This window comes from Rhinatrema bivittatum, chromosome 2, assembly GCF_901001135.1.
Source record: "Rhinatrema bivittatum chromosome 2, aRhiBiv1.1, whole genome shotgun sequence".
Lineage (NCBI taxonomy): Eukaryota > Metazoa > Chordata > Amphibia > Gymnophiona > Rhinatrematidae > Rhinatrema > Rhinatrema bivittatum.
This window is the reverse complement of record NC_042616.1, coordinates 796,612,949-796,637,374: the sequence shown is the minus strand read 5'-3', so window position 1 is coordinate 796,637,374 and position 24,426 is coordinate 796,612,949. Positions and strand designations below refer to the sequence as shown.

Genomic DNA, 24,426 nt, shown 5'->3' with positions numbered 1-24,426 from the left:
TTTGGGGGGGAGGGGATGGAAATGAGAAGGAAAATCAGTTACAAAAATGCCTTTTTTGGGGCGAATACCGCACACGAGGCAAGGATACGGGTCGTCCGTGATTTATTTTTTTGCCCACGTGCGACCCAAGCCTTGCACTCCAAAAGGGTCAGAGACTTTCGCTGACATGCAGACCCCCAGGGACGAGAGGCAACGGAAAGCAGCCGAAAATTCGGGCTCGCTCTCTGCTCTTCCACCACTTTTTTGTTTTTCCTGAAGAACCGGAGAGCGCTTTTTGGTGTCTAATCTTCACTCACGGAAGTTGCAGGTGAGCATTGGTGAGTGCTGGCTCCTGCTCACTCTCCAGCCTGCCAATATGCGAGCTGCGGTGTTATCAGAACTAAACATTGAAGGCTTGCTGGCACGCTCTTCTAGTTGGAACGCGGGCTTTCTGCTCTCCTCTCTCTTTGTAGTGCTTCCCTGATGCTCTAGTGTGCCCCTAAAGGACACATCTATGTAGTTTTCTTGTTAGATATCGGGGTTGGTTTGTTTTTTCACATGATCAGTTGCTGCACAGTAGAAATACCTTGAGGCTTAAAGTGATCCCTTCAGGGCTTGGCATCATCATTTTAATGTTGGCTCTTGAGTGATCATTTGGAGCTTTCCATTCCCATGTATGTGATTTTTTTTTTCTTCCTAGGATTGCCATTTTATTGCAGTGCGTTCTGTAGGTATCCTTGAAATACTGCGTTGTTGCTGAAGACCTGCTGTTCGTAATCTGTAAACTACCATTAAAATCAGCTCCGGTACCTGAAGATTGGAGGGTGGTCAATGTAAGGCCGGTTTGTAAAAAGGGTTCTAGGGCTGATCCTGGGAAACTATAAACTGGTGAGCCTGAGGTCTGTGCTGGGAAAAAATGGTTGATATGATTATAAGGAACCAAATTAATGAACATTTAGATAGACAGAGTTTAATGGGACACAGCCAGCATGGATTTAGTCAAGGGAAATCTTGCCTCACCAAGTAGCGTTTGACAAAAGTCCCTCATGAGAAACTTGAGGAAATTAAAAAGTCATGAGAATAGGGGGCAGTGTCCTATTATGGACTTGAGGACTGGTTAAAAGAGAGAAATCAGAGAGTAGGGCTTAAATGGTCAATTTTCTCAGTGAATGGAGTGCCCCAGGGATCTGTACTAGGCCTGCTGCTTTTATAACACATTCATAAATGACCTAGATATGGGAATGAGGAGTGAGGTGATCACATTTGCTGCGGATACAAAATGTATTCAAAGTTGTTAAATTACAAGAGGATTGTGAGAAGTTGCAATTGGGCCTTGCAAGACTGAGCATCCCAAATGGCAGATGACATTTCACGTTGGACGAGTGCAAAGTGATGCACGTAGGGAAGACGCCAACTCAAATTTATAGCTGCACAATGCAAGGGGTCCACTTTGAGAGTCACCACCTAGGAAAAGGCTCTAGGTGGGTGACCTCCTCTGCTCAGGGTGTGGCGGGGGGCTAAGGGACAAACCGAATGCTAGGAATTATTAGAAAGGCATGGAGAATAAATGTCTCTGTTATCGCTCCGTGGCGCCACCGCATCTCAAAAAAAGACACAGCAGAATTAGAAAAGGGCAACCAAAATGATAAATAGACGGAACAATTCCTCTGAGGAAAGGCTAAAGAGATCAGGGCTCTTCAGTTTTAAGAAGAGAGGGCCGAGGGGAGATATGACAGAGGTCTAACTGGAATAGGTAAACACAAATGGGTTGTTTACGCTTTCAGAAAGCACAAAGACTAGGGGACGTTACATTTAAGACAAATAGGAGAAAAATTTTTTTTTTTACTCTGCATAATTAAGCTCTGGAACTTGTTGCTGGAGGATGTGGTAAAAGTTGTTGGTGTAGATGGTTTTTGGGTTTTTTTATATCTTTATCATTTTTCATTTCAACTTACAAAGAAACATAGTTAATCTAAACATATGTAAAATAACCATATATATATATAAAAACAAAATATATTAGAAAATAATTAAAGAAGATTATTATTTGTGAAAACCTTCTAATTTTGTTTTTCATATATCTTGAATCAGTAACGCTAAACTGTAAATAATACCAACTAACATAAATGAAAGAAAAAAGGAGGCTGAGTTAAAGGACGCAAGAAAATAAGGAGATATTTTGGGATAATTAAACATCATTAGGCTTTCATAAACCAACTGTTTGTAAGGCTGTGCCCTATGATATTTACTCACTTAACGGTAAAACACTTGTAGGAGATGATTCTGCTATAGGCGCGTGTAGATGGGTTTAACAAAGATATGGACAGGTTCCTGGAGGAAAAGTCCAATAACCATTATTAAGGTGGACTTGGGGAATCCACTACTTACCCCTGGGGTAAGCAGCTGGGATCCTGCCATGTGCTTGTGCCCTGGATTGGCCATGGTTGGAAACGGGATACTGAGCATGAGGGACCTTTGGTCTGACTCAGTATGGCAAGACTTATGTTTTTATGCTAGCATGGGCCATGGACTGCTGGGCTTTGACTCTGAGATCTGCTCTGGCTTTTTTATGTATTAATTATATATCATAAGAACATAAGAGACGATGGTGCATAAAGACCAATTGGTGTATCCAGTCTGCCCAGTTATCCCTATCCAAACTGCCAAGGATATATCCCAGCTGACAGCGGCAGAGCCTTACCCATCTGTAGGATATTTCTCCTTATCCAGAACAATTTTATTTTTTATTTTCCGCCACTTTAAACTCTTCCATACCTTTACTGTATCCTCTGCTGATTCTTCCTCCACTGCCGGTCCGCTATCGCCTGGTGTGCCTCAAGGTTCAGACCTGGGCCTTCATCTCTCTTCTCTTTCTCCACTTCTTCCCTCCATGTTCTGATCTCCTCCCACGGCTGTCAGTACCACTTTTATGCTGAAGACTCCCAGATCTCTGTCTCTCTCTACCTGCCTCCCCACCAGAAATGTTGCCACAGATCCAGTCCCAGATTTCAGCCGGGTTTGTCTGACATTGTTGCCTTGTTGTCCTGCTGCCACCTTTAAATTTAACATGGCCAAGACAAAACTCTTCCCCCCCCCCCACCACCCTTTTTCTGTCTCTGTGGATGATGCCACTCTCTCTCCTTCTCTACACCCATAGAAACATAGAAATGACGGCAGAAGAAGACCAAATGGCCCATCCAGTCTGCCCAGCAAGCTCCACACATTTTTTTCTCTCATACTTATCATTTTCTCTTAACTCTTGGTTCTATTTCCCTTCCACCCCCACCATTAATGCAGAGAGCAGTGATGGAGCTGCATCCAAGTGAAATACCCAGCTTGATTAGTTAGGGGCAGTAGGGGTAGTAACCGCTGCAACAAACAAGCTACACCCATGCCCATTCCCCTCACCCAGACCATGCCATACAGCCCCCATTGGTTGTTTTTCTTCTCTCCTGCCGTTGAAGCGGAGAGCCACGCTGGCTATGCACTGAAAGCGAAGCACCAGGCCCCCTTGGCTTAGGGTAGCAACCGCCGTAACAAGCCAGCCACTCCCTGCTCTGTGAGTGCGAATCCTTTTTTTTTTTTTTTTTTTCTTCTCCCCTGCAGTTGAAGCTATTCTGGATATGCGTGAAGCCTCAGCTTTTCTTATTCCCCTGCTGTTGAAGCAGAGAGCTATGCTGGAAATGCTTGATGTATCAGCCTCTCCCATGCCATGAAGCAGAGAGCCATGCTGGATATGCATCGGAAGCGAAGTATCAGGCACACTTGGTTTGGGGTAGTAACCGCCGTAATAAGCCAGCTACTCCCCGCTTTGTGAGTGCGAACCCTCTTTTCTTCTCCCCTGCCGTTGAAGCAGAGAACTATGCTGTATATGCTTGGAAAGTGAAGTATTAGGCTTATTTGGTTTGGGGTAGTAACCGCCGTAACAAGCCAGCTACTCCCCTCTTTGTGATATCAAATCCTTTTTTCCACATTTCCTCTTGCCGTTGAAGCTTAGAGCGATGTTGGAGTCACAGTAAGCATCTGTATGTTTATTTAATAATGGTATTGTCTCCGGGCAGTAGCCATCGTTCTGGTGAGCCACCCACTCTACATTGGCGGTCTCTTGACTTTATGGATCCACAGTGTTTATCCCACGCCCCTTTGAAGTCCCTCACAGTTCTGGTCTTCACCACTTCCTCCGGAAGGGCATTCCAGGCATCCACCACCCTCTCCGTGAAGAAATACTTCCTGACATTGGTTCTGAATCTTCCTCCCTGGAGCTTCAAATCGTGACCCCTGGTTCTGCTGATTTTCTTCCTACGGAAAAGGTTTGTCGTTGTCTTTGGATCATTAAAACCCATCCAAAGTACGATCTTTGTTCCCTATCACATCGCTAAAATCCGTCCTGCCAAAACGCTCAACCACGTTCATCACCTCCCACTTACTCTGCTGCAATTCACGGGCCTCCCATCTTTCTCCCCTGCAATCTGTTCAAAATTCAGTTGCGTGACTTATCTTCAAAGTCGCATTGGCTCCCAGTTCGGTTCAAGCTCTTCTTAGTTGCCTATAAAATGCATTCGCTCTGCAGCTCCTCGGTATCTTCTCTTCTCTTCTCTCCTCCTCCGCCCTTCCTCTTGAAGTCCGTTCATCAGGCAGGTCACTATTACCTGTGCAATTCTCCAACACCATCATCTCCATTCTTTCCATCTTGCTGCGTCGAAGGCCTGCAATAGGCTTCCCGAGTTGGTACGTCATCTTCCCGAGTTGGTACGTCATCCACTTTAAAAAGTCTCCCTTTTTTTGAAGCTGCTTTCAAATCCGAACCACTTTAGTCTATAATAAATACACTTCCCATGGTTCGTCTTGACTAGATTGTAGGTTCCTTGGCTCGGGGACTGCCTTTTATGTGTTCTTGTACAGCCCTGTGTATGTCTAGTAGCGCTTTAGAAATTATAAATAGATTTCAAACAAACACAATGAATGAGTTAAACTGCGGAGTCCGGTGATATAACTGGATAACAAAGGGTTGGACAGATGTATGAAAGGTGATCCATCCCAGGCTATGAAATAATGGGAGGAGATGCCACCCTGGGTTCAGTGCATCCCTAAACTTTGAGGGATGGAGCTCGCGCTACACCTGTTTCGTATGTATTTCCTCTGAGTGCCCAGACTGGGCTAGATAGACCTTGGGTGGGATCCAGTTTGCCATTTCTTATACTGCTTGGCTGGGTCGATTTCCTGATTCTCTTCTCAAGTAAACAATTCTTCCCCCACCACTGCCATCTCCCAACATGTGCGTAGCCTCGGCTTCACTCTAGATAACCACTTCACCTTCAAAAAAACACATTAATAACACAATCAAAGCCGGCTACTACAAACTTCACTCACTCAAAAAAAACTTAAACCACTCCTACACCTCAGTGACTTCCGCACCATTCTACAGGCCTTCACTTATCCAAAATCGACTACTGCAACGCCCTGCTCCTGGGACTGCCCAAAAGCACATTACAACCACTTCAGTTACTCCAAAATGCTGCTGCCAGGATTCTAACAAATACCCACAAACGCGACCACATCACCCCTGTACTGAAACATCTACACTGGCTCCCAGTCCCTGCAAGAAGAACATTCAAAGCTCTCTCCCTCACACACAAAGCCCTCTACAACCAAAATATGCACGGGCTAGAGGAACACCTTACCTTTCATAACAGGAACAGACCTACAAGACAGCAACACAGGGCAACACTTCATATCCCATCTCCCAAGAACTCTAAACTCAGCTCCACTAAAGCTCGGGCGCTATCCCTAGCTGCACCCACCCTCTGGAACAATCTCCCCTCTTCCCTACGTCAAGAAGCCTGCCCAAAAAAAATTCAAACAGTACCTGAAAACATACCTCTTCAAACAAGCATACTCCGATCAGTACACCTCCCCCTTTTGACTCCTTTTCCCAATTCAGACACCCACGGCTCCCACATAAATAGTTAAATATTTATGTAATAGACCTTTTCCCACCTCTGACCTCCACAGCTTCCTTGTAAATATATATATATATTCTTCCCTTACTTCTCCTATATTTTGTATGCCTTTAATTTTAAATCGTTCAATTTTACATCTGTATTGTCACATGTTCACTCTTTCACTGTAAAGCGCTTGTTTGCTGATCTTTTGTTTAATGTGAACCGATGAGATGTTCTCAACGTTCATCGGTATATAAAAACTTCTTCTAAATAAATAAGTACCACTAACCGCAGAGATCTGGGGGAAGGTCTAGTGAAGGAGGGGGGGGGGGATGTGTTAAAATGGGGTAGCACATTTCTGTTTTCGCTGCATTGCATTGAAATAGCGCAAGTGATGCAGTTCGTTTTTCGCCCTGGTGGGACGTCCAGCACTATTACATGGGCACCGCTTTGCTTATTCCCGTGTCATTTCATAGAGCACCATGGGAATCATCTTTTGTGCCTGACCAACGTCTTGAGTATAAGATGGGGGATGCAAGCATGGGCTGTAAACGTCTGGTCATGCATGGCCTATAGGCAAGGACAGAACCCGTAAGTGTCAAGCCCCGAGTACTGTCTAGCTCTTCAGAACGACTCAGTGGCTGGAGGTCAAGCTGAAAGTAAGTCTCTTCCCTTCCCGAAAGAGCTCTGATGATGCAGTTTTGCAGGTTGGACTTTGCCGGCTGGATCTGTTTCTGCTCTGGGACTCTCCCCATGTCTGAACCCTGGGTTTTTGCATGTACTTACTTGGAAATGCCACAGGCAAAAACCTGTTCCTCCTCCTCCTCCGGCCTGCTAACAAAAGGTTAAAGGCAAATCATCCGCTTAGCCAGCAATGTGATACAAGATAATAATGTTAATGACTCTGCCGTCTGGGCTCTGTGCTATGCCAGCAAACAAGTCCATAATTTGCAGTGCTGGAGCAAGGAAGGAAGGAAGGAAGGATGAGACCGACTTTGTCGTCTTGCAGCGGTTAAGCTGGGGCTGCCTGGAGAGGAATTAAAGGGGAAAGTCCAGGGGGGTTGGATTCCTGACCCGAGCTTCCGCTGTTTGGACGGACAAGAACATAAGAAGATGCCATACTGGGTCAGACCAAGAGTCCATCAAGCCCAGCATCCTGTTTCCAACAGTGGCCAATCCAGGCCATAAGAACCTGGCAAGTACCCAAAAACTAAGTTTGTCCCATGTAACCATTGCTAATGGCAGTGGCTATTCTCTAAGGGGTAGATTTTCAAACTATGCGAATAGGCCTACTTTTGCTGGCGCATCAGGCGCAAGCAAAAGTACGCTGGATTTTAGCGGATACGTGCGGAGCCGCGTGTATCCACTAAAATCCTGGATCGGCGCGCGCAAGGCTATCAATTCTGTATAGCCGGCGCGCGCCGAGCCGCGCAGCCTACCCCCGTTCCCTCCAAGGCCGCTCCGAAATCGGAGCGGCCTCGGAGGGAACTTCCATTTGCCCTCCCCTCACCTTCCCCTCCCTTCCCCTACCTAACCCACCCGCCCGGCCCTGTCTAAGCCCCCCCCTTACCTTTGTTGGGGGATTTACGCCTCCCGGAGGGAGGCGTAAATCCCCGCGCGTCAGCGGGCCTCCTGCGCGCGGGGACGCGACCTGGGGGCGGGTCCGGAGGGCGCGGCCACGCCCCCGGGCCGTAACCACGCCTCCGGGCCCGCTCCCGGCACGCCCCCCTCGGAGAACCCCGGGACTTACGTGAGTCCCGGGGTCTGCGCGCGCCGGTGAGCCTATGTAAAATAGGCTCACCGGCACGCAGGGCCCTGCTCGCCTAAATCCGCCCGGATTTGGGCGGATTTAGGCGAGCAGGGCTCTTAAAATCCGCCCCTAAGTAAACTTAATAGCAGGTAATGGACTTCTCCTCCAAGAACTTATCCAATCCTTTTTTAAACACAGCTATACTAACTGCACTAATCACATTCGCTGGCAACAAATTCCAGAGTTTAATTGTGCGTTGAGTAAAAAAGAACTTTCTCCGATTAGTTTTAAATGTGCCCCATGCTAACTTCATGGAGTGCCCCCTAGTCTTTCTACTATCCGAAAGAGTAAATAACCGATTCACATCACTGTTGCCCGCACCGGCCTCAGCAGGACAGAGGGAAGCGGGGGCGGGTGTTTCCAGGAGGCGTTTAAACTTTGGCTGGTCTGCGCCGACGTTAAGTGCCGGCCAGCCTGAGTTAGCCGCGATAGCGGACCAGTTTTTTGGGTTTTTTTTTTTTTTGTCCCGTTAACCTTTAGACCGGATATTCAGTCTTGCCAGTCTTCGGGCCGAATCGCCAAAGTTAACTTTGCAAACGGCCGCCCGGAACATCAGCACAGAGCGCTCGGCGTTGGGATTTCAAAGCCCAGGAGTGGCTCGGGAGTCCCTGGCAGATTTTACTTAGCAAAAGAAGTTTGGAGCATTTTTTTTTTTTTCTTCGGGAAGTTTAGTCTGGGGGAATCGAGGTGGGGGGGGGGGGGGCGGTCTGTGTCCTTGAAGGGAGGCAAAAATGTTTACACTCGGGGTGTGTAAAGGGGCAGCAACCTCGGTCCCCCAACAGTGGCAGTGGAAAGGCCGATGGAGCTTCCCAGGCCCCACTAGTGGAAGAGGAGGAGAGGTCTGGTGGCGGCAATACCAAGGCTGCTGCTGGAGTTTTCCCAGGGCCCCAGCGGCAGCAGGAAGATGAGACCCGAGGTGGGTGAGTGAAGGGGAGAAGGAGGTGGCGGGGCCCTAGGCTCCGATGCAGAGAGGAGGGCCCGCTGGTGGGGCTGACCAGCTTTATACTCTGTCCCAAGCCCACGAAAACGCTCCCTCTTTCTCCCCGTGACCTCGCCATGGTGCTGCACTGTGCAGGGACGGCCCTCGAGCAGGGAGGCAGACCTTAAAAGTGCTGCAATGGTCTCCCTGGTCCCAGCCGTTGCCTTTGTGGTCTGTAGCCACACGTGCTCCTACCATCCTCGTGACTAGAGGGTTGTTTTTGTTTTTTGTTTTTTTTTAAAATTGTATCCGAACATCATTTCTTTATTCTAAAGACCTAGCGGAACTTTTAAATCTTATGACCAAATGGAGAAAATGTCCAAATACAAGTAAAGCATTGTCCCGTCTGAATTCTGCTTTTATTCCTTTTGGCACTATTGCCTGCAGATGGATTTCTCTTTGCATGCTTTCTATTGATCTCGAGGGCCTGGTATGCTAGGAATGCCGGCCGGGCAACATTCCACCCTCCCTTTGCCTTCAGATGACCGGTAATGGCGGCAATAGCGCGATTAGACCGCAAGGAAAGAGAGAGGAGGCTGCAGCTTCCTCCTGTCCGGCTGATGCACATGGCAGCCACCGAAATCCTCAGCAACCGGACACAGCAACTCTGAGATCCCCGGGGGGGATCCCCCTCCAGCAGCGAGCAGATAAAATTGCGCACGCAAACAAAAAGCACACACAAAGCGGGCCTTCACCTAAGCCAAAGGCGCGCCAGACTAATGGAGGAGTGAACTGCCCAACCCAACTTACCACAAAAGCAAAGCAAAAACCCATAGAGGTTGATATTCGAGGGATTGGCCGAGTCGCCGGTGAGTAACGCAGGCAGACCCCCGTTTTAAATTTCCTGCCCCTCTCAGCAGCGAAACATCAGCCGGGCAGACGATTATCTGGCTAAAATGTAAAGAGGCAGGGCACGGGAGCGTTTCGGAGGCGTGGCGGAAGGTTATACAGCTCGCTGCGAGATTCAGTGTGCTACAGTGGTTCTCTGGGGAGCCCGGGCAATTTTACCACTGCCCGCCTTGCTCAGTGTCGGTCATAATTGGTTTTGTCTAGTCTCGAATATACAGTAGGTTCCCTTGTTTCAGTTTTCAAAAGCCAAAAGAAAAGCATATATTGGGCAAAATTTGCATGGACACTGAGCTTTTTAGTGAGCGAGCTGATGGGGATGTGTTTTTGGTTGTGGTAATGTTTGGTAAATCATTTATTCTGGTTTTATGTTCCGGTTTATCAAGAGCTTAGCCCACCTGGAGGTGACTCTGAATTTCTAAGCAGTAGAATGCAATTGTCCGTTTAAAGCAAATGTCTCTCGAGACTCACACAGGGCCCATTTTGTCCTTTGAGAGTTGTTCACTTAGGATGTTTTACCAAGCAGACTTTGGCAGATCGTACGCGTCTGCATCTACGCAGAGAAACTCGGAACATAATGGTAGATAAAGCCCATCTGGCTCCTGCCCAGCTTTGCAGTCCCTCCCTCTCCCTCGCAGATGCTCCGTTCTTGTCCCGTGCTTTCCTGAATTCTGATACTGGTCTTGACTCCACCACTTCCATCCGTGTGTCCACCCAACATTCACCCGCCCTGTCTGTGTAGACAGGAATGTCTGCTTTACCACAGGGTCTCCGTACTTAGATATGTCAGTTCCCATGTGCTTTATGATGAAGACAGTTGACCATTTTAGTAGCCACCCTCTAGACTGACACGATCCAGTTTATATCCTTTTTAAGCTACAGTCTCCAGAATACTACACAGTAGTCCAAATGAGGCCTCGCCAGAGACTTTTACAGAGGAAATATCAAATACTTTTTCCTGCTGGCTGTTCTTCTCCCTGTGCACTCCAAATATCCTTCTGGCTTTTGTCATCAGCTTATCTATCTGTTTGGCCACCTTAAGGTTATCAGATATGATCGCTCCCAGATCCCGCTCCTGTTTTCTGCATATACTGTACATTGTGCTACTCCTTAGGGTTTTGCAACCCTGCATTTTATTGGCACTAAATCTTAGCTGCCAAACCCTAGGCCATTCCTCAAGCTTTATTCGATCCCTTCTCATGTTTTTAACACCTTCCAGGGTGCCTATCTTGTTGCAAGTTTTGGTATCATCCATAAAAAAAGGCAAGCCTTTCCCGATAGGCCTTACTCAATTATCTATTTATTTATTTAATTGAAGATTTTGTTATACCCGTATTAGTGGAAACATCATGCCGGTTCACATTTTAACAGCAGGATTGAAAGTACATCATAACAGGGAATTCAAGGGGTGGGAACACGCAGGAAAGCGAATGAAGTGACTAGCAGTAATGACTAAAATAGATGATAGAAAGGGATCACGAGATAAACACCGGAAGCATCATAACTGTGTCAAAGAATACAAAGGTAGCCTCGGGGCAATGTTCATATGTACAGGGGCTGAGATGGAGCAAAGGGCTGCGGGAGGGGTAGGCTAATCCGGATAGGCCTTTTTAAACAGCCATGTTTTTAGTTTCTCTTTAAATTTAGAAGGGCATGGTACTAGGCGGAGGCTAGTAGACAAGGAATTCCATCTTGTAGGGCCTGATCTCTGGTGGAGGAGAGGTGTGCTATTTTTAGAGAAGGCACGAGCAAGGTTCCTTTGTTAACTGTTCTGGTAGGCCAATTCTGCTGCACAGCACTGAAGGGGATATCAAGCCAGTAGGAGTTGTGAGAGTGAATGGATTTGTGTATGATGGTTAATGTTTTGTAGATTATTCTGGAAGGGAAGGGGAGCCAGTGAAGGTCTTTGAGTGTGGGGGTGATGTGGTCTGTTTTGCGTGCATTAGTGATGATTCTAGCTGTTGCATTTTGTAGCATTTGCAACGGTTTTATCATTGAGTAGGGGAGACCCAAGAGGAGTGAGTTGCAATAGTCAAGTTTAGAGGAAAGGGTGGCTTGGATCACTGTGCGGAAGTGTTGAGTGTGTAGCAGGGGCTTAAGTTTTTTTTAGGACGTTAAGTTTGAAGAAACCATCTTTAAGTATAGAACTCACATTTTTTCATGCTTAACTATTTTGTTAGTATTCAAAGCAAGGTGGAGGTTAGTGAGAAGGGAATTGATAGATGCAAGGCAGGTTTTCCAGTGCTTCAGAGTGTCAGAAATGGAATTATGAATGGGGAGGATGATCTGTACATCATCAGCGTATAAATAGAACTTAAGGTTGAGATCAGAGAGTAGATGGCAGAGGGGAGGAAGGTAGATGTTGAAGAGGGTGGAGGAGAGGGAGAAGCCTTGTGCGACTCCTTGTTGCAGAGGGTGGGGGGCGGAGATGGCATTACCGATTTTGACAGAGAATTTTCTGTTGGATAACTAGGACTTGAGCCATGAGAGGGCTAGGCCTGAGATACCAATGACTTCTAGGCAGGCAAGGAGGTGGTTATGGCATATGGGTGTCAAAAGCTGCAGAAATGTCTAGGAGGGCAAGGAGGTAACTGTGACCCTGGCCCATTCCTATGAGGAGATTGTCTGATAGGGTGAGTAGGAGGGATTCCGTGTTGAAGTGTTTCCGGAAACCGAATTGTGAGGCGTGGAGGATGTTGTGATTTTCTAGGTAGTCCATGAGCTGCGAGTGGACTACTCTTTCCATTATCTTGGCAATGAAAGGGAGGTTTGAGATGGGACTGAAATTTGCAGGGTGTCTTGGGTCTAGAGAGGGTTTCTTAAGGAAGGGTTTGACCACTACCTGTTTAAGAGTGTCTGGAACGGTACCTGTGGAGAGAGAACAGTTGATAATGTCAGATATCGCTCTGGATATGGAGTTAAGGACGGCAAGGAGTGCTTTGGAGGGGATAGTATCACTTGGATGGGAAGCAGGTTTGAGTTTTTTGAGGATGGAGGTGAGGTCGAGGGAGACCAGGGTGTGGGGGTAGAAGGGACAAAACTTAACGGGGGAAAGAGAGGGGAGTCGGGGAATCTGGAGAGAAGTTTCGTTATTTTATTGTGAAAGTAGTGTGCAAGTTCTTCGCACTTAGCAGCGGCTTCAGAGTCCAGTATGCTAGGCGAGGTGGGTTCAGTGACACCTGAAACGTAAGAGAAAAGCGCTTTGGGGTTGTATCTGTAGTCCTGGATCTTGGCAGCGTAGAAGTCTCGTTTGTGCTTTAGGGTAGTGAGTCTATAGTAGTGCAGGGCGGTTTTCTAACTAGAGGAATGCTGTGGGGTTGGGTCCTTGTGCCAAGTTCTCTCTTTTTGTCTGTTTATTTTTCAGTGTTCTTAGCTTGGAGGTGTACCATGGATTTGAGTGTTCGGAGGCAGTGTTTATGACGCATTTGGAGATAGGGCAAAGTTTGTTGGCTATGTCTTCTGTAAGGTTGCTCCATGATGCTATTGCAGAGTCTGGATCGGAACAGTCTGGATTGGGCAGGGATAATAGAAATGTTGAACAGAACCAGATCGAGGACTGATGCCTGCATCACCCTACTGGTATCCTCCCTTTCTTTGGCGTGAAGTCCTTATTTGCTTCACATTCAGCGTGTTTCTAACCCAGTCAGTCACTTTAGGGCTCACATGTAAAAACAAATGTGCATTCCGAACCAAATAAGGCCATTTTTTGTTTTGTTAAATCCGAAATGAATTGAAAATGCCTCTAAAAGACCCCAAAAGGTTTTGGATTTTATATTTCAGAAAATAGCACGCACACTATTTACCAAAATGAAAAATATACATTAAACAAAAAGAAACAAAAAAAAAACAAAATTGAAATTCTACCAAAAAAAAAACAACAAAACCAGACCAAAAATATATGAACAAACTGAAAATATTTTGCTTGCTCATTAGAGGTACTCGGTTTGGTATGCAGTGTCATGAGTTACCTTATTTATTTATTTATTTTATTTATTTAAGGTTTTTATATACCGGCAATCATGAAAACATATCTTGCTGGTTTACATAAAACGGGAGTGCAGAATATACATCAAACTAGAACTGTGGTGACCGAAGGTGCAGTAACATTTAACAAGGGTAGCAGAACTTGGAGAAAGGAGGAAGAGAGAGGAAAGAATAGAAATGGTTAAACAAAATCCAAGTACACTTAACTACATCTAGCGCTCTCCCACCCAGTCAAAGAAATTGTGTGCCTGATAAGATCTACTACTGCCACTATTTATCAATTCTGTAGCGCTGGTTGATGTATACAGCACCGTACAAATACACTTCCGAGAGAAAGTCCTTTCTCCATAGAGCTTACAGTCTAATTATGACAAACTGAACAAAAAGAGACGTTGGGAATTCCCTTTCTTTAAAAACAAAAATGGTTACAACCAATAAGATGAGTGGCAGTACCAGTGATTAAGATTTAAAGGCAATTTCAAAATGGTGGATTTTTAGATTTGATTTAAATAAGGCCAGAGAGAGAGAGCATGACGCACAAATTAGGAAGATTATTCTAAGCCTAAGATGCAGGAAGGTGGGAAACACGAACAGGTAGATCTTAAAGGCGCTGCTTGTGCAACAACGGCCCCATACACACATGTATGTGGGCCACGTGTAGATAACACGAATTTTACGAAGCCGGGCAGTACGCGCGTATATACCCTTGCATGCGTCAAGATTAAGGAGGCAGAAAGGGAGTGTGGCCAAGACTTACACGTCTAACCCCGAATTTTGCAAGGCTGACCATGGCAACGCGCGCCATGTTACCTGCGTAACTTTACTGCTGGTCCTGATGAGGCGCAAGTCTGCAGATTTTGGGTCAGAGGGGTCCTGAACACCGGGGGGGGGACACAGACAATCTGCACTGGAGGAGGGTGGGTTTTAGGGAGGGGTGTTACATTGAGCCTGCCAATGTGCAAGGGTCTGTAGACCCTTGTAACACCCCCCCCCCCCCCCCCCCCCCGCCAAAACCTATGAGTTGAAAGTGCCCATCTTACAGTGGGAGAGATATAGAGTGTCAGATTGTGTCTCTCTCTCTCTCTCACCCTCTCTCTCCCTCTCACTTGGGATATTTTAAATGATATGCGTGCACTTGCACACACACTATAAAATGAATTGTATCTTTGCTCGCATGCCCAATGGGCACACGTGTGCTCCTTTTAAAATTCACCTGAAAGTCGGCAGTTGGTGGAGGCTGAGTAGGGTATAGATGAAGAGTAGGCAACTCTGGTCCTGAGGTGCCACAGACCGGTCTGTTTTTCAGGATAGCCACATTGAATATGCAGAGCTATAATTTGCATGCACTGCCTGCACTGTATACTAATATTCATTGTGGATATCCTGAAAGCAGGCCTGTTTGAGGCACCACAGGGCCGCAGGTGCCTTCCCGTGGTATAGATAAGTGGCTTGCCTGATGAGGGGTGTCGAGAGCTATAGTGTGACGGCTCCTGTAAGCGAGTAAGAGGAGCTTGAATTGCATGCAGAAGTGGATAGGGAAGCCAGTTGAGTTGACTTGAGGAGAGGTACCCACATTAGTGAAAGATAAGTTGCACAGCTGAAGTTTGGATCCTGAAACTGCATTATCCTTTGTTTTAGCAGCAGTTCCATTAATTTACTCACCACCGAGATCAGACTAACCGGCCTGTTTCCAGTCTTTTCTGTACTTCCACTTATGTGAAGAGGAACCACATCTGCCTTTCTCCAGTCCTTTGGAACAACAACTGACTCTAAAGAAGTGTTGAAAAGGTCAGGGAGTGAAGCTGCCGGAGCTTTGCCGAGTTCCCTTAACACCCTTGGGTATATCCTGTCTCGCTCCGTTGCTTTATCTACTTTTATGTTTCCTAGCGACTTGTGAATAGGTCTTCTGAAAATTATTTGATGTCTGCCTCACTTTCATTCCTATTTGTGGCAGCTTTCTGTGGTTCTTCTCGAAGCTCTTCCTCCGTGATAGCTGAACAGAAATATGTTAACCCGTTTGGGTTTCTCCTTGTCCACCTGCACATGTTCCTCTCTTTCAATCCCGTGTTTGCAGTTCCTCCTGTCACTAACATATCTTAATTAAAAAAATTTAAAAAATTTTTTTTTAACTATATTCGCTATTTCTTTTTCCGTTTGCACTTTCGCTCTCCTGACAGCTTTCCCAGCTTCTCTTAGCTTTCCCAGATATTGTTGCTTGCCTTCCTATTTATGAACACTTTTTTTTTTCCACCTCCCCTTATCTTTTCAGCTAATTTAGGAAGTCACAGTGGCCTCTTTCTTCTTTTGTAACAAAAAGGTTTGATGCTCTTCTAATGTCTTTCTAGCTTTTCCTACCTGGTTAATGTCTCTTTGAAGCACTCCCTGTCTTAATAAATCTAGTTTTCCTGAAGTCTAGGACCCTTGGCTTTGAATCAATCCAGATGATCCCCGCTGTGACATCAACACTCTCCCCCTGTGTAACCACCAGCTCCAGTATTCATTGAATTGATTTATTTACTAATATTTCTTACTCCCCAATGCCCAGACATTCAGGGCAAGGTACAGTAGTCAACGTGCAAAAATATGAGTGACCCAAAGATAAGCGCAGCAAAGATAGTACAAAACAGGAAATTCTTATAATAAAACCTCTTGTAGGAACCTATCTCCCTGCAAAGGATCCTGTATCTCTTTGCTTCTAGATGACACCGTGGCCAGGACGTCCCAGACAGCATTTGGCAAATCGAAATCACCTGGCAAGTAATGTTTTCCCTTTCAGAGCAATTTTGTTTGAAGGTCTTCAACTAAATCTTGGTCCACTTCTTCTGCCTGCAAAGGAGCTCTGTATGTCGCACCAGTATAAATGGGCGTTATTTTCCATACCGTGAGCACTAGTGTCCATTCATAGCTTGCCAGGTATTGCCCCTCCCCCCCCAAAATTCTCTACAAGTTTTTAATCTTGTACTTACCCTGGGAGCTGCTTTCACTCATCTCTGCCAATCCTAGTTCAAAGCAACATACCCTTCCCGAACTGGGGGAAAATATAATGCCCCGGACGTACATCCGGGATGCATGCACGAGAAATGAACGGGCTATCCTTAAAAGTTCTAGGGTGCGGGGGGGGGGGTGCTGTCGCTGCTCATGAAATAAGGTTATGTTTATTCCATCAGCGCCGTCCATACTGTTAGCTCTGGTGCAGATGCAGGGAGCTGAGGTTCTTTGTTTAACTGAAGATGAACATTTCTAAACCTGCTGAGTACTAAGGACTTGGTATGGAAAGCAACAGAGAGGTTTGCCAAGCCTTGCTGAAACCCCCTTCTTTGCAGCCTGGATCATCAGAGCAGCAGGATTTAGACAGCCGCAAAGCAGTGACCCCTCGGTGCACCCAGCACAAATGAGGAAAAAACAAATGAATTGCTCTTGAGTTTATACCATTGTAAAACATTCGTAGAAAGAGAGAGAGGTTTTGGACAAGCTGAAACTGCGGCCGGGCATGTGCTGCACCACGGTTACACTGTTCCTGTGTCCAGCTGATACCGTCTCGCTCTGTGCTGCTGATTATTGTAATCGGCAGAGGAGGCCCCCCATCAGATGCTGTGCTCATCTGCCTGCTCTCTGGCTGCTACACGAACGCTCCCCCTCTCTCAGCGGTTTCACCAGGCAAGAGATAGGGAAAGAATGTTTTCTGAGCTCTGCTAGAAATGTACTCGGATAGTTCAGTAAATCTGAGAGGAAGGGGGGTGGAGAATGAGAGACTAGTACCGTGTTTCCCCGAAAATAAGACAGCGTCTTACTTTCTTTTTACCCCCAAAAGTCCCACTATGTCTTACTTTCAGGGTATGTCTTATATTGGAAAAAAAGTCGAATTTGGTTTTAACGGTGTAGCTCTTCCTTTTACCACTGGAACCGGAAGCGCTCATGTCTAGGGGCAAAAATATAGCGTACGGTAAAAGCACTGCTTATGGTTCCATATCACAGTCTCCCATAGGGTTACAGCCTCATACAGTATCCCAAACAGGGATAGTATATGTGTTATGCGAACAGGGGACATAGGCAATATACTATAGGTGTTATGTGAACAACAGGGGGCAATATTACCCCCTGCTATGCACACAGGCGATATCTCACCGCTGCAACAGCTACTGTACCTCTCTATCCTGTGTCTTCGCAGACAGCGCGATATCAGTGCGGGAGATCGCGCGGGGCACATCCAATGAGAGCTGCCGGAGACACATGACGCTATGTCTCTGACAGCTCTCATTGGCTGTGCCCATGTGACCTCCTGCTCTGCTACACAATTCAATGAAGCCGGCGCCACCGTCCTCCTCCGCGCTATGCCATGGCTACCTTTTACTTTACTACGTCTTACTTTCGGGGGATGTGTTACATTAGCCGACCCCCCCTAAAATTCCCACTACGTCTTACTATCAGGGGTGTCTTACTATCGGGGAAACACGGTACTATGCTGCTAGTATAGTAAACAACAGCAGATAAAGACCAAAATCGCCCTAAAACGTGTCCATTTTGGTAGCTAAGTGTACAGGTTCCCTCATGGAACCCAACACCCACTCCCCCTGCCCCCATGAGTCTCTTAGGGTTGCAATTGCTGCTCTCTACAAGTTTACCCCACGTTTTCTAAGAAACGCAGTGCAGTCATATTATTGTTTTGGGCGTTAACTGCCGCTCCGTGCAGGTTACCCCACTGCTTCATTACCATTCTCTTGCCACCAGGGATCGTCTGTGTTTATCCCGTCTGCTTTTGAATTCCTTCACTGTTTTTGTCTTCCCCCCACCTTGTCCAGCCGGGAGAGTATTCCAGGCATCTGCCACCTTCTCTGTGGGAAAATATCTCCTGACGTTCTTAAGTCCCAATACCCCGGAGCTTCAAATCCATGACCCCCTAGTTCTACAGCTTCCTTTCCATGGAAAAAGCTTGGCTTCCTGTGCAATAATACCTTTCAGGTAGTGAAGGTCTGTTTCCTATCTCCCCCATCTCGCCTCCCTTCTCGGGTATACATATTGAGGTCCTTCAGTCTCATCTCATAGGGCTGGCAATACGAACCCCACAACATTTTAGTTGCCCTTCTCTGGAGCATCTCTTGGTGTTCTTAATCCTTTCTGAGACATGGCCTTCACGCTATTCCAGGTGAGGCCTCCCCACTCACCTGTAAAGAGGCATTATCAGCACCTTTTTTTTTTTCCTTTCCCTACTAGTTATGCCCCTTCCAATTCAGCACCAGCCCTTTGACTCAAGAATTTGCTGGATGCACTACAGAAGTGGTTTTTCCACGTGTGTGACTTCAAAATAGGAAAGGTTGATTTTAACACAGAGCTTCCCCAAACCGTCCTGCTGACTCCACAGCCAGTCAGGTTTTCTGGATATCCACAAGGTACATGCATGAGATAACTCTGCACCCATCAGTGACCCAGTACATGCAGCTTTATCTCATGCATAGTCATTCTTGCTGTAGTTACAATGTTAGATTCTATCTTTGGAGTTATCACCCAGGAAAGAGATCTTGGCATCATAGTGGAGAATACATTGAAATCATCAGCTCAATGTGCTGTGGCAGTCAAAAAAAGCAAACAATGTTAGGAATTATTAGGAAGGGAATGGCAAATAAAACAGTGGATTTCATAGTGGCTCTGTATCGCTCCACGGTGAGACCACACCTTGAATACTGTGTGCAATTCTGGTCGCCACGTCTCAAAAAAGACAGTTGCACTGGAGAAGGTACAGAGAAGGGCAACCAAAATGATACGGGGCATGGAACGGCTGCCCTATGAGGAAAGGCTAAAGAGGTTAGGGCTGTTCAGCTTGGAGAAGAGACGACTGAGGGGGGGATATGAATAAGGTCTAACAAATCATGAAAGGACTTGAACAGGTTAATGTAAATTGGTTACTCTCTCAGGTAATAGGACTAGGGGGTACTCCATGAAGTTAACAAGTAGCTCATTTAAAACAAATCGAAGAAAATTCTTTTTCACTCAGTGCATAGTTAAGCTCTAGAATTCATTGTCAGAGGATGTGGTTTTGGCAGTTAGTGTAACTGGGTTTAAAAAAGGTTTGGATAAGTTCCTAGAGGAAAAATCCATAAACTGCTATTAAGAAGCAATAGTAGCTTGAGATCTGTGACTTGCATTGGCCACTGTTGGAGGCAGGATGCTGGGCTTGATGGACCCTTGGTCTGATCCAGTATGGCATGTTCTTATGTTAATATCCTGTGGCTGTGCAGTCACAAGGATAAGATTGTGAAGCCCTGGTTTAACGTCAAAGAGCATAATGATAAGTGAAATAGCAGACAATACTGTTGAGAGCTCTTCATATGAGAGAATTTCTATCTTGGTGACATTTAGATGTCTGGTATTGAGGCAGAGTCTGGAATGGACGCATTAAATCTTGGAGGGTAACCTGTCAGGAGACAGGTCACTGAAAAAGCCAGTGATGGAGATACAGAGATGTCATCTTTGTGGAAGTGGGAGACGGAGGTGGGAATTCTTCCCTGCATGCAGAAATAGCGGAGGAGGGGGGTGCGTCTTCCTCCGAATGTGTGCCCGAACTGAAATCTTTTCAGCCTGAGTGGCAGTGTCCCATCAGACCCACCTTTTTAAAGCCACGGCGGTGATTCTGTTTTCCAGTGCTCCCATCAGAGAATTCACGGTTTCCTAAAATTCATTAGTAAGAACGAATGGCTGCCGAGGCAACATTGGCCAAGCCTGGCGATTGCAAGCTTTGCACGTGTGTCAGTAGGACATTTTAAAATCACATTAAGGGGTCATTTTAAAACTGGGTTTATGGGGAGAAATGGCTGTTCTGAAATTGACCAGGCTCAGCATCGCATAGATTCATCTCCTTTTTCCACCAGGCTTCCGAGATGCCTCGTGGGGGCAATTTTCAAAGCCGTGTATGAAGGTAAATAGGAAATTACACATGCAAATTGGCTATCTGAAAATTGCCTTCCCTCAATATGGCTGAAAGCGCTTGCATTGTTCCATGCCGCTGACTTTTTAGCTGCATTGAGGGGGGGGGGGGGGGCGTAGCAAGGGCAGGATCAATAAAATAATGCCCGTAGCTTGTATTGTTCAGTCTGTTCGTGTTGGTTTTATGTAGAAAATTTGCCTGCATGGGAATCGGGTGGAAACGTTCGCTGGTCCTTTGTATTCGTGGCAGATTTCACGAGCAAAAGTACTTTCTCTTCGAAACCTGGTGCAAAGTACCCAGGATTTTACGGCAAAGGAGGCAGTTTGAAAATTGCCCTCATTACATCTATATTTTCGTTTGTGAGGGAATGGGGTTGGAACGCAGTGCCGGCACTTCCTTTCTCTGCTCCAGCCCCCTCCGCTCCCGGCAGCCCCCAAGGAAGAGGAAGCGAGGGTGAGCCTGGAGCGCACGCAGAACCGCCACTCTGCTCTCTGATCCAGCCCTTCCACACAAAGATGGGTTTGAAAGCTGTGATCAGTAATGCCAATTGTTACGGCTTCACCCCTGGTCCTGATGAAGGACACTGCTGCTCACAACTTTCAAACTTAGGCTAATTCACCCCCTTTCTGTGTTTCTGGCAGAACCACCCAGAACGGCCTCGTGCCACCTGTTTTCAGGGACCCGAGAAAGTGGAGCAGAGCCGGCAGCATATATAAGTTCTGGCTCCCCTGAGGAAACGGAACAGGACCCAGTAGTTGCATGGATCATGAATGGGTATGGCCCCCAGGCCCTTGGAGGAAGCAGAGCTGCTTACCCTGAGATGACGCCAGCCACATGGCTCTGAGTGCGGGGGGGGGGGGGGGGTGAGTGAGTGTAGGAGAGAGAGAGAGTTCATGCCCGGCCTTAGCCCCGCCCCTTTGCACAGGTCAAAACCGGCCCCGGCCCCGCCCATCTCACCCCCTCCATAGTTCCACTTCCGTTCTGTCTACAAATTAAGCCCTGCATACACGTTAACTCTCCAAACATATTTTTTTTAACTTCTGGCATACGGACAACTAAATCTGTGCTGCCTTTTTTCCTGTTTACAGCCAGCTTGATTAAGGTAATTCATATTTTACCTTTTCTTTATTTAAATCCACCTGAGCTACTTCCATTTTTCCCACGTCCTCTCTACTGGGATCCTCTACCCTCCCTATCTGAATGGTATCCTTTGCAGATCCCTCGCTCTGAAGCGTGGCTCCTGAGTAATTCACGACTTGGTACTCGTGTCTTCTTTTCAATAGTCTGTGCCGGTTACCTGGTTGCATTCTGGTTCAGGTGGAGCTCCTCCCATGGGAATAGGCTGGTCATTCGCCCAAAATGAAGCTTAAACCCCCTCGTCTGTGCATGGAGGCTGGGATCCTGGCTTCACCTTGGTGACCTCCCCTGAGAGAGGATCGCCCCTTCCACGTGCATGCAGATTCCTGCGATTGGATCTCCGCCCTCCCTTTCTATGCTGCCTGATCCTTCCGTCCCTCTAAAACCCAGAGAGCAACTCTGCATGTTCAAAGATTTTATTCAGGTCATCTGGAATGAAAGAGGAATACCAGTTTCTTGTGGTTCAGGTCTCCTAGCATAGAGCAGTCTAGAACAAAATGGAGGAAGGGCCTTTTTTTTTTTTTTTTTTTTTTTTTTTTTAAAGTGATTCATATATTCCACATAATATTACATCAAGAATAAAGAAAGCACCTGCTAAAGTAACACAACACCAAAACATTATGAATAAATCTTTAAAGAAAGTTTATATACTTCCCCCTGAGAAAACAACAATTCAAATTTATATCAAAATCTTAACAAAATAAAATGTATACAAAAAAGTAAAAACAAAATACCTAATATATTCTTAAATATTTCTATTAATAGGTATACAAAAAGTACAGCAAATAAGATTCACAAACCCAAACCATATAGAAATAATCTTAACAATATTGCAATATTTTTCCCATCCCCCAACCAAAAAAATCAACATACACAGAACAATTTTACACAAATCACCCCAACAAGCTACATATATAAAGACAAATCAAACACACCCTATGCAAAAAATATACAGTAAACCATTCATAATATCCTCGCATTAAAACTTTACGAAACCCAAAATACAATTAGACGGTTGTTACTGCACAAAATCTTTTCTGATGCTGCACAGTAATTCTTTGCTAGAGCTCCTCTAGTGCTTCACGGTGCATCCTCCACCGCAGCTCATTTTCAGCCGATGACATGGAGCTCTACCGGAGCTGGAACTTCCCTGGCTCTGACTAGGATCTTGTCTCGGGCGAAGCAACAAGAGGCAAACAGCACCGGACTTCCTGTGTGGCTTCTGACAAGGTTATATCATAAGTCCCATAAAATATTCCGACCTGGTCCCATATTTTGCCTCATGCAAGCCTGCCTCAGGGGAGGAAATTACAAACATGCCTGGTTTTCAAATCAGCAGCTGCTTAAGAAGAAACCGGTTGCGTCCTCAGGATGGGTTGTGTCCTTCCTTATTCCCTGTTTACGCAGAAGGTCTCTTCCATTATTAGGACGCATTGGTCATTGTTCAGGGATTTCTCAGTTTTTCTGAACCACCCTTGATTGCTTTCAAACATGCAAAGCTTTGCAGGACAGTTGTAGTATTCTTTTATCTTCCTTCGGAGTTAAATAATCTTGATGGTAACGAAGTTGATCATCGCCCCTGTGGCAGCTGTAGTGTTTGTGATCTATCTTTAACTCGCTCAGAGTTGAAACATCCGGTTGCTTGTTGTAAATATTCATACAAATGTTCTACCACCTGTTTGTCGGATAATGTGGTTTTTGAGATTTTGTGCCCTTGTGGGTTCATTAAAGGTTCGGATCACTGAACACCATAATAACATTACCCCTCCTTGGGAATCAAGCACCACTCGTGCAGCTTTGGATAGAGGCATCGCGCTCTTCTCATGAGTTTGAGGGGTTTTTTTTGCTTTACAGCAATTATCTCCACATCCTCAGGGAGGTAACGTATCCTATTTATTTTATTTATTTAAAAGATTTTGTATACAGTCATTCGTGGTTACATCACAACGGTTCACATGGTGTTAACATCTAAAAAGCATAGCAATTTCAATAAATACATAATAAATCAATTATGACATAAAAACAATTAAAACTGATAAACGCAGAGAATATTTTATTTTTTGTTGGCTCCTTTGTCTTGAACAGAGATGGCTCCTTTGTCTTGAACGGAGATGGATATTCAGCCCGGGCTCTGTTCGTCCATTAGGATTGAGTGAGGGATCCTGCATATCATATGGTAACTTTCAAAGGAGTTTCGCACGTAAATGTAACTTGCTATTTGTAGCAATTTTCAAAAACCATTCACTTGCGCAAAGTGCACTTACACGAGCAAATCCTAGGACTAATTCAGTGGCCTATATCGTAGCAATTTTCAAAAGCCCACTTACTTGAGTAAACCCTTTTTAAAATCAGGCCCAATGTGTTTGTTTTTCTCGGACACTGTCTGTGATTTAAGTTTAGTTAAACTGAATACACTCCTGGTTTGGTTGTTGAGGATTGACCCATAAGCTCTTTTTAGTTTACCATTTGTGATTGGTTTGAATTTGTCTTGTGAACTATATAAGGTTGGTTGTTTGGTAGAATTGCATTTGATGGTTCTTTTGAATGGGCGTTTAAATGGAGTTGTTGCTGCATTGGTTTTTGTGCTTATTTGCTAGTAAGCTTTTGTAATTTATTTTCTTTGGGCTTTTTTTGGTATAATCTTTTGTTTCAGTAGTGTAACTTCATCTTTACGGTTTGCCTTGGTAACAATGTGGAAGTCGTTGCGTGTTTTTCCCAAGTAACAGCTTTATTTCTTTCATTGATGGTATTTTATTTTTTTGTTTATGAAGTAGTGATGATTTTTTTTCCTCTTTTATAAAGTCCCTGAGGCAGCCTCATAAGAGGATAC

At 45.7% G+C, this 24,426-nt stretch overlaps 1 protein-coding gene across 6 annotated transcripts in view; it reads left to right on the top strand.

Moving 5' to 3' along the window:
• Window positions 1-24,426, top strand: part of PTP4A3 (protein tyrosine phosphatase 4A3) — a 149,720-nt gene that overhangs the window by 64,974 nt on the left and 60,320 nt on the right. The window lies entirely within an intron of this gene.